The following is a 21,609-nucleotide window of genomic DNA, read 5'->3' as shown; positions in this document are numbered from 1 at the left end:
CTGGCACTGCTCAGTGTTCCTAACCAAAATAACAACACAACATTCTTGTCTCTGTGTTAAAATTTTGGCCATAGCCAAACTTTTCTATTGACAAAGGATGAAAAGAAGTGTGAGGCGCAGCATGGGATCTGATCTGAACACTGGGCAGCCCGAGTGCTGTCCCCTAGTGAAAACTTTCCTCCATTAACCTTGCACAGCAACTGTGGAACCCAGCTGGGCGGAGGCCACTTTCTGGGGATCCGTTTTGCACAGCACAGCAATAGTGGAACTCAGCCCCTGTCTGAAGATCCATTTAACTGCTAAGGGGCGCAAGCCTCAGTAGCCCCTGACTGGGCATCCTGACCCACGGCTTGCTCCACCCCAAACCTCTTAAGGAGATTCCGCCAAAGAGGGTTAGCTCTGTAGCTCCCCTCACCATCAGATCAGTTCCCATGCACAACCGCCAAAGAGCGGGGACACCACTCCACTCCTGACATGGCGGGACCTCTTTGCAGTGCCCATCCTGGGCAGCAAAGGTGGGCCCCACTGATTCAGTGCCACTCTTTATTGTGGACAACTGATTCTGAAGAAGAAATAAACCCTTTTTAGTTACCATGACTGTAAACATATCAAGATTCTTAAAGAGGATTCTTTACAGTGCACTTGGATGCAGAGTTACACCTTTTTTTTTTACTTTAAGGGCCAGACTCTGTTTAGTAGTGAAATGTTAAAGAGTCTAACTTAATTTGAAGTGTGGATGTTTTTTCAAGATCACTTCACTCTGCCAAACTTGTACTACATGAATGTGTAATGCTGCTATGTTTTTATGCTTTTATAGAGTCTTTAGTATATTTTAATTATTTATTGTGTATCGCTGTTGATTTATGGGTTGCTGTACACTGCCCAGAGCCCTTCGGGGGTTGGCGGTTCCTAAATCTAATATATAAATAAATATAAATAAAAAATAAACTGGATTATTTGATTGATAAATTAACTTTGCTAATGAAGAAGACTCACTACAGCTTTAGATAGGTGCATAATAGCTTTATCCTATTACTTGATTACTCATAAGTAACTGTAACCTCAGCTTGTGGGTTCTGTGGGGCAGTACTTGGAATGAGTTGCAACAACAATTTTTAAACAACAAAATGGTTTACTTTTCTTTACAATTAACACTTTTAAAACATCAACATTTAACATTACAATTCAAGGTCCTGTTCAGCTTGCATTTCAAGTCCTTCTATTTACAGTCTACTGATATTGCCAAGTCCAAATCTTCTTTGCAAGTTGGCTGGCTCCTGAAGACTCCAAGGGCTTGATGAACAGGTTGCAACATGATGAAGGTCTCCAGGAGAACTCTCACCCATTACAACCACAAAAGAAAACCCTGAAACAATAAACTCCAACATTTACAACACAGCAAAACAACAACTACCTTCCCAGTAGTTTCCAACAATATTGCAATTACCTTAACAAGGTGTTAAGGGCTTATAGAAATCAAGGTCCGAGTCTGGTAGCCTTGCTTCTTCTGCAAAAGAGCTCTTGCAGCCTCTCTGCTGCTCCGAGTCTCCACCCCCTTACTGGGTCAACCCATTCTGGGCCAACCCATTCTGGGCATAGGGGTTACATTCTCCCCCACTAAAATTCTGTCGTCCCGACAGTAATTGCAATGCAACTTTTGAAATCATTGCACAATGATTTCCCCAGAGATTCCTGTACTTGGAGGAACCACATTTGGTGCATCTGAATGCAGAACATTGTCTTTCCCTTGCAAGGATTTCCAACTGTTCCAAACTTAGCTGCACTGGAAGTTTGCAAACTTTCCAGCAAATGTTGCAAATTCAGCAAAGCAGTTTGCAGAAGGGATGGGGGATTGCAACTGGAATCCCTTCCTTCATATAACTGCCAAACAGTGTTTCAAATTAACACAGCAACATCTCTTGAACTTTCATAACAAAACAGTTTTATGGGGATCAAACCCCAACTTGCTGCACACTTTCATTGCAAACAATTTATATTTGCAATCTCACTTCCAAGCCCCACGCTGATTGGGCGCCATTTTGTAACCTCAGCTTGTGGGTTCTGTGGGGCAGTACTTGGAATGAGTTGCAACAACAATTTTTAAACAACAAAATGGTTTACTTTTCTTTACAATTAACACTTTTAAAACATCAACATTTAACATTACAATTCAAGGTCCTGTTCAGCTTGCATTTCAAGTCCTTCTATTTACAGTCTACTGATATTGCCAAGTCCAAATCTTCTTTGCAAGTTGGCTGGCTCCTGAAGACTCCAAGGGCTTGATGAACAGGTTGCAACATGATGAAGGTCTCCAGGAGAACTCTCACCCATTACAACCACAAAAGAAAACCCTGAAACAATAAACTCCAACATTTACAACACAGCAAAACAACAACTACCTTCCCAGTAGTTTCCAACAATATTGCAATTACCTTAACAAGGTGTTAAGGGCTTATAGAAATCAAGGTCCGAGTCTGGTAGCCTTGCTTCTTCTGCAAAAGAGCTCTTGCAGCCTCTCTGCTGCTCCGAGTCTCCACCCCCTTACTGGGTCAACCCATTCTGGGCCAACCCATTCTGGGCATAGGGGTTACATAACCACAATTATATTTTCATAGTTTGCAGCAGTGATCAGTCATCCATGCCATGAGACGTGATTGATCATATGATCTTAGACAACTAGTGCTGCAAACATGCAGCTAATGCTTCAGGCTTAAGAGTAAAGATATCTAGCAGTTAGCAAGTTGGTAGTATTTGAACGTGACTTTGTGCTTCTGTTTCCATTTCTGAATAATGACTTAACCATTGTTGGATAACACTGCTGATGGAAAGAGGTTGGTATAGTGGCCAGGAGTGCCTTCTGTCATCTGGATCTAATTCACCTTCACAACAACATGGATTGTTCATATTTTAAGTGTTTTGACACTAATAAAAGAATAACTCTTATTATGAATAGCATCTTCTCATATAGATGTGATCCTGATTTCTCAGGAAGTAAAACCTCAGTGGATAGCAGTCAATGTAACAAGAATTAGAAGTCACAGATAATGTATCTGTCATTTTGATAGACCGGATTTATCAGTATGGCTTTGATCAATATATTACAATTTGACTTCTTGTCTCTTCAGTGTCATAGTGCCAGATAAGAACATTTTCGTTGGCCAAAAAGATAAGTAGGTGTGAAATGATGATGTAATTGTCATGATGTGGCTCAATCACAATTTTTGGTTATGGTGTTATGTCTATGGGCTCCTGGACAATGCTTCAGTTTCAAGAAAAAAAATGCGAAGCCATAAGTTTTCTGGAAATCTCACCTTGAATCTGGAAGTCTTTAATTTCTGATATTAGGTCTCTGTGAAGTTGATCAGTTACCAAGGGAATGGATTCTATAGCTGCTCAGAGATACTTTAATATATCCTTATTTCATACCCTATGTTATAAATTCCTATCAGTGTACATCTTGGCACCACTCTAACATATATAGAACTTCCTCTGTGTGGCTCTCAGAACCTCAGGAATGATATTGCTGGGTATTGAAATGGGCTACAGCAAATATCCATTCTCTATTCACTAAGTGGCAGGCTATATGCTGTTAAAAAGTATGGCAGGGCTGAGCCCCATTTTGCACATTCCTATCCTTGGAAGTTGTACCAATTTTGAAAGGCAGGACTGTTCAAATGAAAGGTGGCAACTCATAAAAAAGGGCATTGCTGGATCATGTCCTCTAGACTTGCAACCTATTTACCACAGTAGCCAGCCAGATTTTCAAATGGCCCACAGACACATGAGCCTTCCCTTACTATCATTCTCCACAAACATAATATTTTGAAGAATAATGCCACTGAGTGTGCTGTCTCAATTTTGTCATCATATAGGCCTCAAATTTACCTAGTCAGCATGGGAAATTACCTAGCTGGGATGGGGAATTGCCCCATCTCCAGCTGGAGATATCCTGAAATTACATCTGACCTCCATGCAGCTAAGATCAGATCACCTGGAGAAAAATGGCCACTTTGGAAGGTGGACTCTATGGCATTATATTCTGCTGAAGTCCCTCCCCTACCCAAATCCTGCCTTCCTCAAAGTCCACCTTAAAATCTCCAGGTATTTCCCAACCCAGATCTGGCAACTCTACCAATTTCCCTTTCCCTTAAGAACTGAGAATTGGAAATAAAAAAAAGCCTTCACATATTGGCATTCTAGGAATTTCACCAAATCACTATTACAGAGACTAGGGAAAGCAGCCTAGAATGTCACATGGAAAAGGCATCACGTTGTCCACCAACTTTCCTATCTCCAGGCACCATCACTTGGCAACTCTCCCTACCATCATGATTAAAAGTTATGGATAGACCTGGCCTCCATGACTGTATGAAAAGCCATCTACTTTATACAGTGCTGGACACAAAGGTGAGCCATTGAAATGTACACTTAATACTAGACATTCTTAAGAAACTATCCTATAAGAACCCAGTTAGTACAATTTCCCCCTAAATGCAGAAAATCAAAAAGAAGTTCGAACAGCATACGTGCCATACCCTACTGTACGTACATTTTATTTCTATCTCTCCCTTTATGGCTTAGGATATCCAGAGTCAATGGCTACCTCCCAGTTTGCTAAGAACGATGTGATATGTGCCCAGAATCTTCTTCAGCCACTTACTTCTTATGAGACATAATTCCTCCAATACCTTGCTAATAGCTGCTCCAGCCAATTCAAAGAACTGCTCATAATTCATCCAAGCATCTGCTACAGCTTCTGCTCTGTTTCATCTCTAACAGGAGACTTATGATTATCAAGGATAATGAAACGTAATGCCTGCAAGACAGCGGGAATTGCTAATGACAACAATGATTGATATAAGAAATGCACAACTTTGGCAAAAGAATATGAAAATGCACACAGTGTCAAAATGCTGTATCTGAGAAATGCATAACATATTTTTTTGGAATACAAATTCCCATTGTTTTATTTCACATTAATGCTGGCCACAGAGATCTTCTTTTAGCTTTGCTGGATGTCAAGGCAATTTTGTGAACTTTTTTCCAAGAATATATGACAGGTGTTCCCAAGAATATATGACCCAACTGAGAGAAGATTTAATCTGTAGTCTAGGCAAAGAGAATGTGCCTGGCCCAAAGTCACCCAATAAGCTTCATGACAGAGGGTTTTGAACCAAAGTTTTCCAGATGTTAGTCCAGCACAATAATCACTACACCAAACTGGCTGTCATAATCCACATTATCATATATTAAAGTAATGCTTAAAAATGTCTTCTGAGGGGTGAGATGTCCAGACTCCTTACTAAACAGAACACAGGCTGGAAAGGGATATGTCTCATTGGTGGGTATTAATATGTGAACATTCTTGCTGACCAGCATAAGGAGATAGTGTGAAAGAAGATCTCTCAGCATAGTTTGTTGTGCCACCAAGGAGAAGGCTGAAGCAACTGCATTGCTGTTCCTAGTTCCAGCCACAGTAGGTAAAGAGAAGATCTCAGTGTTTTTGGCTACCTTCGATAGATACCTTTACAAAGTAACACTTGATTGAAAAAAATACAGAGAAAAACACTGAAGAGCACTTTCAATAGGGGAAAAGTTCAGGGTAATAAACTCAAAATGTTGATTGTCCTTGCACTTATCTACAAGGGACCATGCATTATCAATCTGCAGCCTTAAGCAAATAGTTATGAAGAGTGCATATGGAAGTTGTGAAATCTTTTGTGAAATCTTGCAGGAGTACTTTGCAGCCTGATGAAGGCCATTCAGAAGAAAAGAGAAAAGGTTATATCCACAAGATACTTATGAACACCTTGACAATAATTGCTTCTGAAGAGGTTTTTTTAAAACTACATTTGGGTGGCACAAAAGAGGAAAAGACAAACAGAAAAGAAACAGACATGTCTGATGATAAGATGGAAACACACACAAAAAATCCCTTGTAAGAAAGAATTCTGATGTTAATGCCCCTTCAAAACAATGGCATGGATTTCTTTTGTAATTGGAAATGCGAGCAGCAGAGGATAGCCAGGCATATCAAGCAAACAGGAGTATTGGCAAAAAAGGGTGCCAGCTAGGGGTCTGAAATGCAGCACAACATTGGAAAGGTAATGAGAATTGGAAACAGCTAGCCACCATTTGGCTTTTAAATGTCATTCTGATACTATGAGAGTGGTACTAAGAAGTACAGAGATGAAAAGTCTCACTTGAATGTACAAGATCTGAACTTGCTGACCCTTAAATAAAGGAAGTCTTTACTACAAACATAACAAGAATCCTGTGGCCAGAGGTAAATGCCAGGTTTTTTTTTTATTGTACTGTAATCTGTTCTCCAAAGTACAACATGGAAGAAAAAGTTAATGTAACAATGTTACATTACAGAAGGTCAGTGAGTAGGTGGATCAATGATAAAAAGAAACAGCAGGAGGCAGGCTGTTATCACAAGTTATTTTCTGATTCACCTACTGTTGGTTCACATGTAATTCCATGTAAATTCATGGGGCTTGACATTATAGAGATCACCTCCAGTTTGGCAACTTCCTGAAGGCTTGGGGGAGGTGGTACTTGTGGAGAATAGAGGGGAGGCAACCAGTGGTGGGATTTGAATAATTTAACAACTAGTTGTTTACAAGCACTATTTTAACAACTGGTTCTGCCGAAGTGGTGCGAACCTGCTGAATCCCACCACTGGAGGCAACTGTATGTGACTTCATAAAGTCTAACTCCTGAAACTTTCATTTTCTCCAGGAGCACTCTGTAGTTTGCAGATCATTTGAAAACTCAGGAGAACTCCAGGCCCAGTGCAGATATTAGTGTGATCGACAACTTCATAATGATGAGTTGTCCTGGTCAAGAACCTTGAGTGACAGAAGGTTGAACAAGCAAAATAACCCCTGAGAATTCTACAACTGGCAGTTGAAAGAAACATTAGAAAGGACAATTAGAAACTGACTATTGAAGCTGGCAGCTGGAGTAAGAGGAACACATTTGTTTAGGATTAAGAAGCACCATGTGTATAAGAGATGTGATTTGAGTGTCCTTCCCTGAGGAAACTGGCTCCTAAGGAAAGAGGAAAACCCTAACCAGCTCCTAAGAAAAGGGTTTGATCTCTAACCAGTTTTATGGAAGAAAACTGTGAATTTGCATGTTTTGTTCCTGACTCCATGAACACTGAAAATATTGTTTCAAGAAGCTTAGATTTATTTGACTAAACAGTGAGTGCCAAGTGAACTCTATTTCAGTATAATTCAAAAATATCAACACTTATCAACCCTACATCAGATACATCTTGATTACAAAATATCTATTGTTTATAAACATCTTACGTTTCCTTATTCCTGTTGTTTTACCAAGTTTATTTTTTGAAACCTCTCTAAAAACCTGACAATTCAATTCCCTCCAAATAGACAATTAAAACAGTTTGGAGTTTTTATTTCCTTAACCCTCTCTTGTGCCATATCTACTAACATATATAAAGACTGCATTTTGGGGGATCTCCCAACCATGTTAAGAGTGGAACAGGAAAACAATAAGAAATAAGTCATATAAGTCTCACATATGATAGTGGTGGTTGGTGAAAGGGAATAAAAAATAAAACCAAAGGAGATCCACAATAGTTGGCAACTCTGCTTGGCAGCTCCTGACCAGATGGTGAGCCTGTTGCCAGAGAGGCCACATCTTTATATTTGCGGAATCCACCTTTGCTACTTTATTTTCATTTTGAAACATGCTGTTGCTTGAGTGTTAGAAAACATGTTTAAGTTAAAAAAATTAAATGGTAGCAGGAAAAGAAAACAGCAAGCATGTGCTTTGTATCTAGGGCTCATTCCGCACATGCAGAATAATGCACTTTCAAACTGCTTTCAGTTCTCTTTGAAGCTGTGCGGAATAGCAAAATCCACTTGCAAACAGTTGTGAAAGTGGTTTGAAAATGCATTATTTTGCATGTGCAGAAGGGGCCTTAATCTCTTTTATGAGTTTATGTTGCCTCTTTTTACCCAAGCTTGCTTGATTCACAAAATGTGAGAACTGCCACTAAGACTTGCTGCACCACGAAAGAAATTCTGGAGGTGTACTGAAGGGATGCATTGAGACAACATCACAAAACACAGGTTTATGTCAATGTTTCATGTTTTTTCTACATGTTTCTACAGCCCAGGAGGAAGATACAGAAGTACAAATATTTCAGGCCAAAGCACCAATTTAGAAAAGTTCAACAAAAGAAAAAGGTTCACTGGAAACCAACATAGCTTTTACAGTCTGCAGGCAATGTTTGCATTTTCAAATCCTTCAACAAATCTTGAGGATTGAATTTGAGCCCCACAGTCCTTTGCTTTGTCTTACTTGCTTTACTTTCAATAAATGCTTTGACTAACCCTGCAATAGTATATCATGCAACCAGAACTGGATGTGGAAAACATTTTCCTTGGCCATGTTTTTCAGGGTTTCCATCCATATTGTTTGGAAGGGCCTCTGAAAACAAGAAATGGATTCACTGCTTGCCAGATCAGATAGAAATTTGTAACTAGTCTAGTAACAGATGATGCTATCGGCATCAGTTATGCCAAAAGAGAACTCTGATTAGTATGTGAACCTTAGTGTGACTGCAACTGAGCACTGGAAGTATAATCTTTTGTTTCCCCTTTCCAAAGGTGCAATTTATTTATTTATTTATTTATTTATTATTTGATTTCGTATACCGCCCTATCCCCAAAGGGCTCAATTTAATGAGCAAGGTTAACTGGAACCTGGTATATGTTGTTGATATGAGAATGTGTCCTTAGAATGGCTATTCATGATGCTGTTTGTACTGAATAGAGATATACTTCTTGCTCATGAAGGACGTACACATGTGTAAAAATAATAGAAATAAACTGAGTTGAGGCCAAGAGCCCAATCCAGAGTAGAGGACCAAATCCCCCACTCTATGCAGCATGGGCTCACACTGACAGGGTTGCCCACCCTACTGGCATAAGGAACACCACTGCCACTGCCAGACACCCATGTTTCTACTGGGGTGGGGGGTGCTGCTGCAGAGTTCCACAGTACCTGCACCTGGAAGTGCAGGTGGCCATGCTACTCTCTCTGGCATGGAATTGCATGCTGACGGGGGTGTTTGGGGCTGGTCCCAGAAGTGGAGCTGATGGAAGGCAGCTGTCTTGGGGCTTTGAGCTCTGGCTACCACTGCTGCCAGCCATTTTCATGGTACAAGTTTCTTTTCCCTTATGGTGTTTCCTGGGGACAGGAGGATTTTGTGGTCATCTCTTTGCATGTGCCACAGGGGAATCCAATAGGAGGAGGCATGGCTGCGATGCAGCTGCACCTTCCTCATCACTGTGCTCCCCCACTCCTTGTCTGGATTAAACTGCCCATGTGGTACATGCTCATGCAATCCCTTATACAAGGTGTATATTACTAAATTGCACAAAAACAAACATCAAACTTCATATAACTATTAAGTATATACATAATAAAGAATATTATTCTAAACAAAGGTCTCTCATTCATTTTATGTAAATGCAAATAAAAAATCCTCTGCTGTACAAAATATTTTTCCAAAGTTGTTGTACCACACTCATATGACTCAATATAAATTCAGTTGTTTCACACAGACTAAATTACATGACATACTTTACAAAGCAAAGTCAATAGGCAGGATGCTCATTAACTGGGACTAAGGATACAAGTAAGCATCAAATCAATGCTTTTCAAAAATGCTTCTTGAGCACTTCTCTAAACTTCTACAATGAGGCAAAATATTTCAGAAATATATAAAACAAAAATAAGATAACGAAGTATCTCAAATGCATATAGGAACAGGATGTCAGGATAACGCAGATGGGATAACAAAGTATCTCAGAAGAGCTCAAGAACAGGATACCAGACAGTTCTCCACTAATTAAAGCTGTTTCAAATCCTGTGAATTCTTCCTCGGTGTAGAGTTTTCATATAAGGAAACAACAACCCTTCTAGGGGCAGGTCAACTCGATCAGTTTCTTGCTTGTACAGTATATGGGCTCAACAAGTGTCCTCACATTTTTATCAATATTGCAACAAATGTTAACCTTAAGAAATCAATTGCTTTATCTTGCCCAGAAGAAAAAAGCCCTTTGCCTGGTGACCAAAAGCCTTCTGTTAGAAACATAGCTCTCCAGGAATACCTGATACCACAAAAAATGTTTGTTGGCATCCAAGGAGGATCATCCCCCACATAGTTTAAATTGCCAATGGGGCATGTGTAAGTAATCAGGCAAGTAACACTGGCCTGAAGTAAAATTAAAGATACAGCATACAATTTAAAATACAGAAAGCAAGTAAAGTTTATGCAAGCATTGAGTAATATATACCTTGTATGAGGGAATTTAGCACACATGTACTGTATTTAGCCTCAACACAGTTTATTTCTATTATTATTCATCCCTGTTGCCTTTCAGTTGTTTCATCCCCATGAATAAAACCTGCAAATTTCTTTGCTACAATATGTGGAAGCAGAAATCAAGAAGAGACCATTATTGCCTGTCCCACCCCCGCAGTTCCATGGATTTAAAAAAGAAAATGAAGTACGTTTGTTGCATTCTTCACAACCAACATAGTATAGATGAATTTTAATCTGTATCAAAGCATGACAATCTGCACCTCTGTTGCCTGAAAACTAGGATTATAGAGTAGGGTTGTCAGCTCTGGGTTGGAAAATAACTGGAAATTTTGTTGGGGATTTTTTTTGCAAGGGAGGGAAAAGCCTGAAAAGGGTGGGGTTTGAAGAGGGGAGGGACTTCAGTGGGGTATAATGTCATAGAGTTCACCATCCACAAAAGCCATTTTTTTCCAAGTGAACTGATTTCTGTCCACTGGATATCACTTGAAGTAGCGAGAGAGCTCCAGTCACCACCTGTAGGCTTGCAACAACCACCCTCTAATTTTGGAGTCACATTTACAGGAAGTCCCAACATGTAGCTCTTATATGAGATGTGCAAGGACTCACAGAGTGTATGGATCTTTACTATAAACCAAGGCTTAAATGCATATAACTCTTGTAATCAAACCACCCCTTTGGGTGGCCTCTTGCACATTCAGTCAGAGCCACATGTAGGCATGTATGTGCGTATTCCCCAGGTCATGATGAAAGTGCAAAGGGGTGGTGTGCCAACCATATCCAAATGTCAAAATGTTTAAAACAGCACTTTCAATATTCCGAACATTTATTCATTCCAAACATTAAAATTACTATCAAATCTGTACCCAGGGGAAACTTTGGCAGAAGAGGATAGAAAGGCCATTTTGCTTGATTCAGTCTCGTCACTGCAGCCACAGTAGCCTTTTTGCCCATGAGATGCAGTACTCAGCCCCTGTCAGTTCCATTTGGATAGGGTCAGAGGGCTGCTGTGGGAAGGAGAATTGCTTTGCTTGCATCTTTATTCCAGAGAATCCAACTCAATACTTGTAACAAATTTTTCTTCCTAAGGCTTCATAGTGTGAGGCTAAAGAGTTAAGATTGGAGAGAAATTCAGTCTGTTTGTTCTTCACTGGACTGTTGTTTAGCGGCATAGCTCATAGCTCATGAACATCTTTCCAAGATTAAGATTAGCAAACATTCATAAAGCATATCAATTCAGTCCAGTAATCTTTCCTAGCTCAGCAGATGCAAAGGGATTATTTTTATTTGACTTCTTTTAACCTTTGCATAATTAGCTGGCAGCTGCTGAGGTTTGCTCATATCTTTAAAAACAACTTGATCTGAGTTGGAAAACAATAATAATAAATGCTAAGGTTAAATATGATTGTATTGCAAATTGCCAAGGAAGAGAGAATCCCAGGCAGTTAACATGGTTGTTACCCAAGAGGCTTGGGGTAGTTCACAGATGTGCAGATCACTTAATAACTGCTAAATTTTAAAAATAATGGTTTGATTAATTACTTCAGAAGAAAAGCATCCTGCTTTGGGATACTGAATGTGGGGGACTGTGGGCAAAATACAAAGTGAACAGTCAGTGAATACCCACTGGTCTCATTGAAAAAGAATATATACTTTCCATGTAGTTGCATGCCAAGAGACTGATGCTAATTTTGCCTGATCCATTTGGAAGTAACCCTCTTAATTTCTCCTCACTTGATTACCAAGCTCTTATTGTTACTGTAGTATTGTTTATGAGAATTCTATTTTTTTAAAATTTCTGTATTTAATATATAATTATGAATGATTTGTGAGAAACTGTAATGCCCTGTGGCCATATACAATACATTTTGACTGACTGATAGCCTTGTTGTCTTACACCTGAATATGAAAAATATGAATTTGGCTGGCTGATAAAGAAAGGAAGATCTTGTGGATTCTATCACCAGCAGAGAAAAAGTTACCACTTACCATCATTTTCAGTGATGGCTTCAATCTGATTCTACTAGTCTTTTTAGAAGGAATGTGAAGGCATTATTGAAACATTTTAAGAAAATAAATCATAATATTTTTCTTAACAGAGTTTTATTTGCATGGCTGATACCTGTTATTCTGATTTTTTAAAAAAAAACCTTTTTCATTAAACCTTTGGCCGTTTCCGCACGGGCATAAAATGACGGCCTGGAGATGGTAAGCGATCTCCAGGCTTGCGCCGATACGCTACAGGGGTGCAGCTGCAGCAGCTGCCCTACGCGCCCGCCCGACCTGAAGCTGGCGTATTCCCAGAAGCTGGGAAGCCCTCTTTCTGGGGATGCGTAGCGTGAAGCCGCTACGAGTGAGCGGCAGCGGCTTCCGCGCCGCCTGGCGCCCCACACCTTGTCCTGGAGCCTCCGGCGCGTCGCCGAGGCCTGGGGAGTTCGCCCACCCTGCGCTGCTGGAGCAGTGCAGAACCAGGGGCGTGTCCCAGGCACCGGCGTGCGGAGGCCAGGGACAAAGCGAATTCGGCGAGCGCGGCTCTCGCGGCGCCGGCTGCCCGGCTGCTTCCAGGACCGTCCATGCGGACGGTCCCAGTGTCTTCAGGTCGGCGCGCAATGCGCCGACCTCGCCGTTTCCGCCGCTGTGTTGTTCATTAATTGACGGACCTGTATTTACAAAGTCAAACAAATTAACAATTAAGAAACAGGATGACATCCAGTCATCTTTCCCACTCAATCTTGCCCAGTTCTCCTCCTTACTACAGACCCTATCATTGGCGACTTTTGTCCATGCAGGTCCTGTTATCCTGGCACAGTCTGTTTGGGTGGCCAAAGGGGACCATTTCTTCCCCATGTTACCAGCAGAAAAAATGGTTGGCCCTAATCTCAGTAAATATGTGTGATCCAGAGACTTATCTGATTCAAGAATTCTGTGTTTTTATTTAATTTTCTTCATTGAGATTTGAGGGAGTATGAAAGTAGATGATTGTGATGCTTCATTCACAAATGCAAGTTTTCACTCACTACTGATAGCACCAGGTTTTTTTAAAGCATGCATGTTGGAACCAGGTTGAATGTGTGACCCTTTTCTAGTTGATAGTTTTACCTGTGTTTTTCTTTTAGCAACCAGCTATTGCTGAAGCTAATACATAGGACAATTTCAAGTACCTGTGAAAATATATGTGTAACTAGTCCCAGACACCATTTGTGGGTGGAGAGACAGGCAGAAGAACTGGTAGGCTGAAGTAACAATTTCTGTACCTGCTAGCAATGAATGGAAGAAAGTCTGTTCCAGAAGACATAATATCTGACAAAGACATATACTTCTGCAGAATCAGCATTACAGCTAAAAGTGAAAATTCACAAGCTGATTGTGCTCATCAGGGTTTACAACCTGCAACTGGCAACTCCTGGGAGCATTTTGGGGGTGAAGACTGTCATGTCAGCATCTCATTGGCATGCTGATGTCACTCTCCCCAAAACCTGGAAGTTATCTGAGGAGACACTGTAGGATATGCAAATACCCTATGGTAAAACCATAGTAAGAAGATTGGTAATCCTAGTGCCCAAACAATATAAAGTTATCACTGATTCTGTCAATGGACTGGAAAGTTGCAGGAGTAATGTGTATTCAAGTATAATCAAAAACTAAAGCATAAACTTCTACTTGTTAATATGCTCATCATAATTAAAAACTAAAAAAAATACCCAGTAATATTTTGAACTCTTCAAATCTATCTACAACTACTGGCTGTTGTGGGGGTTTTGGGTTGTGTGTGGGTGTGGTTTGGTAGTTTTTGTTCCTAACATTTTGCCCACATTTATGGTTGGCATCTTCAGAAGCATCTGTCAGTAAGACAAACCACAGAATGGAACACGTCTTCCATGACATGCCTCTGAAGGTGTCAGCGATAGATGTGGGTAAAACACGAGGAGCAGAAACTATCAGACAGCCACAAAGCCCATAAAACCCACAGCAGCCAGCTGATTCTGGCCATGAAAGCTTTCAACAATACATCTGCCATTACTTTGGCACTTGACTGTTTGGCTTTGAGTTCAGGAAAGTAGAGGGAGAATCCTAAACTGTTGTTGAGAACCCCTGTTCACATCCCTCTGTCATTCCTTCTTGCTCTTCCCCCAATTTTTGAGAAGAAGATTTGGGTGATGCCAGAAAAAGTAATTGTTCAAAGCAATTGTTGCTATGACATCCAATCACTAATGACATATGGTGATCCCATAGGGTTTTCAAGGCAAGAGATGTTTAGAGGTGGTTTGCCAATGCCTGTCTCTGCATAGCAATCATAGTATTCTTTGGTGGGCTCTGATCCAACTGCTAACTGTTTTGCTTCTGAGATCTGAATAGATTGAGATATCCAGGGAGACAAATGAGACAAAAAATTAGCACTGATCAAGATGACATACCAAGCTTGCCCCCTTACTAATATCATAGTGTCTAATGTCATAGTGTCAAGACATTCTCTTCTCTTTTACCCCCTCTTTAACATCTGACTGCTTGAGAATTGTTAACTTTACCATTATGGATGGAGGGTTCAATTAAGACTTTTCAAAAGAGACCTCCAATCAACATTGACCATCGGGCAAGGAATTGACTATTATGGAAGTAATGAAAAATCTCTTTTGCTGAGAGGCAGGGAGAGATTAAACAGAACTGAAAAGCATGGAGAGATAGTCCACTATCCACAGAAGAATTATTTTTCCTCCATCAAAGCTGTAACCAAACTGTTACTGTAGTCCACAAGAGCATTATTACTAAAAGAATTTTATAGGACAACAATTCTGATGCTTTGAATACATTTTGACTGGAACAATGAATTTGTTTCCCACACATATCCCATAGCAATATCTCAAATGAAGCAGATAGAGATGTGTTTGTTTGCGTGTTAACTACCTGGTTTAAAATTCTATCAGCCTGTGCTCCTTCTCAGCAGCTGCAGGATATCAGCATAGGGCAAAGTTGGGTGCTGATGTACCTGTGCTCCTCATCTCAAGGCTGGGCGTGATGGGACTGGCAAGGAAGAAAATGGGCGTCTAGGAGTGCCACTTACCTGCTTCCATAGGAAGGGCTCTTGCCAATCCTCCCTGGTCCCTACTACTGCTTTATTGCATTACTGTCACTTTTAGTGACACTGTTGTGGGGAGCATTTGGATGCTCAGAGCTTCTGTCTCTGAGATCCTTGAGCCTATCTCTGATGTCAACACAAGTTACTCTTACAGTGCAATACTAAACAGATTTACTGAGATCTCCTTGATCTCAGATTGCAAATGCCTTAGCAAACCAAGTGCTCGGGAGCAGCAGCAGCAGCAGGCCATTGCTTTCACATCCTGCATGTGAGCTCCCAAAGGCATCTGGTGGGCTACTGCGAGTAGCAGAGTGCTGGGCTAGATGGTCTGATCCAGCAGGCTGTCTCTTATGTTCTTAGCCATATGTGCCATCCTGAGCACCATGGAGAAAAGGTAGATTACAATATACTAAATAGAAGAAGACATTAGATTTATACCCCGCTTTTCTCAACCGTAAGGAGTCTCAAAGTGGCTTACAAACTCCTTTTTCAACAAACACCTTGTGAGGTAGGTGGCACTGAGAGAGTTCTGAGAGAACTGTGTCTAGTCCAAGATCCCCCAGAGATCTTCATGTTTAGGAACAGGGAAACAAATCCAGTTCACCAAATAAGAGTCCACCACTCATGTGGACGAGTGGGAAATCATCAAACCTGGTTCTCCAAATTAGAGTCAACCTGCTTTAAGCCACTACACCATGCTGGCTCTCAAAAAAGAAATAATGGGGAAAACAGAAAACAGAAAATGACTTGAAAATTGAGAATCATGGATTCAATTCTGGCAAAGGAAAGGTAACAAGGATTTTTGTCATAGTAGCAAAAAATGAGAACTTACTTATACTCAGTTAAATTAATCATTTGATAGTTGTAAAAATAACATGTTCTTATACATGTTTCCACATGAAATATTCTTTTGAGGTTACAGGAAAATAAACAGGGCCAATGGAAGATAAACACACATATTGCAAGGAAGACACCAAATCTTTTTGGTGAATACTATACACAGAAAGATATGAAAACATAAGTCTCTGGATAATGTACTCATTTTTGACCATTTTCACATTAATAAAAATAATAAAGCTTCCCAATATAGTAACACTGCACTGAAGGACACAAATTGCTACTGAAGGCCACTGAATTTTAGACTCTGTCCCAGCTCTGAATTGCATATATAGCAGCAGTTAGAAGGATCCACAGTATTAATGCCACCAAAGCCAGATTAATTATTCGAAGAAGTAAATTTGTCATCTTCATCAAATTCACCTAACTCAAATAGGAGCAGGAAGTAAATCTCCAAGTTATTTGTGAACTTCTTGGTGCAATGCCATGAGTTCAGATCGAAGGGCTCAAACTCAGCGAAGCTGATAGTTTTTAATTTCAGTTCACAAACTAAACTGTGACACCAGTCTCAATGTTGGTGAGTGAAAACATGAAATCTAGTTCAGACACATATATATTCATAGGACGATGTCTCAGGCTTTCCCTCTTTCCCCCAGTAGAGTATAATTGTTTACATCCCATCATCAAGTGTCAAGCAGATTGCAAGAGCCTTTTAGCTTATTTCAGACTTGCCTGAGCCGTGATAGTTGCAAACCCTTTCAGTCACCGATAATATATTGCACAAATCGATGTTCCAATGCATAAAAACAACTGGCCTGACCTTTCTTTTACAACGTGTCATAACATTAATAGATTATTATGAAAATGGGCACTTTGAATGAGATAGAATTATGTAACAGACATTGTCGTTCCAAGAATTTCATGGGCACTTAGAAAGTCTAATTGTCCAACATTCCCTATCCCCTGCCACCATCCGTTAAAGATCGTATGGTGGTTAGCAAATACTTAAAATGTACAGATCCAACTGCCATCATTTCTTAGAAAAAATGGTTTGTGAAATTTTCTCAGCACTTTGGGGGGTAAGCCCAGCTTTGGAGCTACAGAACCAGAGCATGGAGATGATCTTATGCAGAGACAGCTTGTTGGTTACCCTAACAATTTAGAACATGACAGGTGTGTGATCCATAGCTTTTGCTTACTGTATGGCAGTGATGGCGAACCTATGGCACGGGTGCCAGAGGTGGCACTCTGAGCCCTCTCTGTGGGCACGTGGGCACAGAGTTCATTATGTGGGGGGTGGAAAATCACCCACCCACACAAATCTAGGCTGGCCTGGGCCACTGAGCATGACGTGCGTGCACTGCGGTGAGCAGAGAGGACTCGGCTGGTGGGCCTGGTGCCTGTGCTGTGGGTAGCTGTGGCCCGGGGGGGGGCGCAGAGAAGGCAGAGATGCTAGAGAGGCACAGAGTGGTGTGCACAAGACTTGCTGGAGGCTAGAGCAGGGTGATCCCTGCTCGAGCGGGTGGGGCAGAAGAAGAGGGAGCCAACTGTTTTTTTCTAAACTAAAACCTCAGCATTCAGGTTAAATTGCCTGGTTGGCACTTTGCCATAAATAAGTGGGGTTCGGGTTGCAATTTGGGCACTCAGTCTCAAAAAGGTTTGCCATCACTGCTGTATGGCATAATAGTCCTATCCTGATCTGTAGGTCCTATACAACAATGCCATTCAAGGTTTTCTCAATACCTGGAGGGCTTTTCTGTCTTTCTGATCAGCTGCTTCCCCCACAAGGCTGTGGTAGGAACTGCCCCCTGGAAGGGCCAGCTTTTCTTCCAAGTTCTGAGGCCTTGCCTCTGTGGCCTTTTCCACACAAATCACTTAGAACATTTCCAGAATGTTTTCAACCCTTTACCACAATATTTGTCCACACTCACCTCCTCCAAATGTTTCATGGCAGGGACACAGGTATAGATTTTTATGGGGGGTGTTAGAGGTGGGGCCATGCCCCCACTTGCTCCTAGGGCATGACCATGCTTCCCCAAAGCCCACCCCTGCCCTCAGTGTTTATAAAAGCAGCTCTCCGAGGCCGGAGATAGCAGACTCCGCTACCCCGCCCTCCATGTCCCCCACCAGCTGGGCTCCCAGTCGGCAGCTGGCAACCTCTTCTGCCCTTTCCTCTGGGCAGAGGCGTAGCTAGGGAAAATTGAGCCCGGTGCAAAATCTGAGTTTTGCACACACACCCATGGGCGGCTGCTGTGATGCTAGAATCCACCCCAAAAATCATCACTTTCAATTGTGTTTAAATGAGAGAGCCCAAATTCTCCTTTTAAATCCACCTCAAAGGGAGAATCTGGGGTCCATAAGAACATAAGAACATAAGAACAAGCCAGCTGGATCAGACCAAAGTCCATCTAGTCCAGCTCTCTGCTACTCGCAGTGGCCCACCAGGTGCCTTTGGGAGCTCACATGTAGGATGTGAACGCAATGGCCTTCTGTGGCTGTTGCTCCCGATCACCTGGTCTGTTAAGGCATTTGCAATCTCAGATCAAGGAGGATCAAGATTGGTAGCCATAAATCGACTTCTCCTCCATAAATCTGTCCAAGCCCCTTTTAAAGCTATCCAGGTTAGTGGCCATCACCACCTCCTGTGGCAGCATATTCCAAACACCAATCACACGTTGCGTGAAGAAGTGTTTCCTTTTATTAGTCCTAATTCTTCCCCCCAGCATTTTCAATGAATGCCCCCCAGTTAAAACAACATTGAAAGTGATGCTCTTTTGGGGTAGATTATCCCCCACCCTGAAACAGTATCATTTTCAATGCTTAAACTGGGGACCTCAGATTCTCCCTTTAAATCCATGCCGAAGGGGGTGGATTTAAAAGGAGAATCTGGGGAAATTTGGGGGGTGCCTGCTGTCAGGGGTGCAATTGTTAAGCTAGCAGCACCAAACTTTCAGGGGATCTTTAGGAGACTATCCTGATGATACCTCCCAGGTTTGGTGAAGTTTGGTTTATGGGGTCCAAAGTTATGGACCCTCAAATGTGTATCCCCATCTTCTATTAGCTCCCACTGGAAACAATGGGGGATGGGGCACCCCCTTTGGGAGTCCATAGCTTTGGACCCACTGGACCAAACTTCACAAAACCTGGGTGGTATCAGTTAGAGACTATCCTGATGATACCTCCCAGGTTTGGGGAAGTTTGGTTTATGGGGTCCAAAGTTATGAACCCTCCAAGGTGTAGCCCCCATCTTCTATTAGCTCCCATTGGAAACAATGGGAGATGGGGGACCCCCTTTGGGAGTCCATAACTTTGGACCCCCTGGACCAAAACTCACCAAACCTGGCTAGTGTCATAAGGAGGGTCTACAAACAAAGCCCTGAAATATTGGTGCTGCTAGTCTAAAAACCGTGCCCCCTGCAGGCCAAAAACTGAAAAACATTAAAAAATACAAAAAACTCCCAAACGGGGCGGAGCTTCTGTCATGTAATGGGGGGTTTAACCCGAGAACCCCCACTTACCTACGTCCCTGTTTCATGGCCACCATGAGTTTTTTTTTAAATTGCTTATTTCTTGAAACAATGCTTCATTGATTCATTGCTTGGGTGCTCTGTAATTCTGTTTAATTGTTACTTTGTTCATTGAACCAAAACAGAAAAACAAAAACAAACCACACACACAAAAAATGACAAAAATAAAGATGTGAGAAAGGAGTGAAGTGAGGGATGCAAAAAAATGACTCTGAGAGAGAAGTTGGACAATGTCATCGAGGCATAGAAAACAGGTTTTTCAGCAGGAAGGATAAACCATTTTAAATATGACCTCAGTGCAAGGGATTCCAGCTTGCAGGCATTTCAGCAACAAGAAACATTGTAAAAGTATTTTAAAAAACAATGGAGAGAAAGTGTTTTGGAAATGTTTCTAAACCAAAGAGGGGACAACAATACAGAATTCATGTAAACATTTTATTTCCAGCCTGAAAATGTAATAAATGGCATATGCGGAAAATGCCTGTGTCTCCTGCTATCCAGTGTCTGTTTATCACAAGGACAATTTAAAGCCTTGTGCACCATTAGAAGAGTAGCCATTTTTCTTCTGACTGTCTTTTCCCTGCCTCCTGGTGCTTCTTTTAAAATAGCCTAAGATAGTGGTGGTCAGAGAACCACTTCCAGTTTCAAAAGTTATGAAGTATTCATTAAAAAGTGAATGCTCTCAAGCATACTCTTAGCAGAGCACCAGTTTGAGCAGGTAAAACACAGTTGCTCTGTAAATGTCCTAGTAGATGTCAAATATAAGGCAGGTTCCTTAGCTTAGGAAGTTGGACTTTCTGCAGGGTTTCTACAACCTTGAAGCCTATTTCAGGTATGCAGGCCAATACACAGCGATGGCTGCCTCCCACAGACCTCCGGTAAGAGTTCTGTCTGCCTTGATGAAATCAGCACAAAAGCCCCCCTCCTTCTTGCTGCCAGGAGTTTTTTTCATCTCTCTTTCTTCTCTCACTGACTTGGTCAGGCCAGGTAAAAGAAGCTTTTCTTAAGTGACTGTTGTGGGCTTTTGGGGCTCTGTGGCCTTGCTCTGGTAGTTTTTGCTCCTAATGTTTCACCCGCATCTATGGCTGGTATCTTCTGAGGTATGCCACACTAAGATGTATTTCTGTGTCACACAGAGGGAAATACATCTTACTGTGACGTGACTCTAAAGATGCCAGTCATAGAGGCGGATGAAATGTTGGGAGAAAAACTACCAGATCATGGCCACACAGCCTGGAAAACCCACAGTAGCTAGCTGATTCCTGAAGTCTCCATGAGTTTCTTCCTGAAGTCTTTCTAGCACTTAACAAACCCCAGAAACTGTGCCCTCCCCTAATCTGTATATTGGACACCTATCCACAACTGCAAATATTCATTTTATTTCATGAAAACAAAAAAAAATTATGGATAATTTTTGCATGCCTACTGTAAATAAAGCCTTCATTCAGCTGGTTGTTTGCAGAAGGAAATTTTAAAACCGAATCTGAACTATGTGGACAAAGAAAGAATGCCGAAATCTTTAATCCTTTGTTTTCCTGTTGTCAGCATGAAACACTCTGGTTATTCACAGGATAATGTCAACTTTTTTGCGGGTCTGCTAAATCTTTCTTGTTTGATCTGGATGTGGGAGTTCAACATTTGAGCAAGTGAATGAGGGAGGGAGAAACAGAGCAGAAAGCAGATAAAAGTCCACTAATTATTTGTTTCTGTGAATATTTTTGAATTTTCACAGTCGTTAGTTCCATAAGTTACCATGCCTGTTCCACACTGCAGACTAGAACCAATAATCAGCAGAAAAAAAT

The sequence above is a fragment of the Sphaerodactylus townsendi genome, unplaced genomic scaffold, assembly GCF_021028975.2.
Source record: "Sphaerodactylus townsendi isolate TG3544 unplaced genomic scaffold, MPM_Stown_v2.3 scaffold_18, whole genome shotgun sequence".
In the NCBI taxonomy this organism is placed as follows: Eukaryota; Metazoa; Chordata; class Lepidosauria; order Squamata; family Sphaerodactylidae; genus Sphaerodactylus; species Sphaerodactylus townsendi.
Note: the sequence above shows the minus strand (reverse complement) of the source record.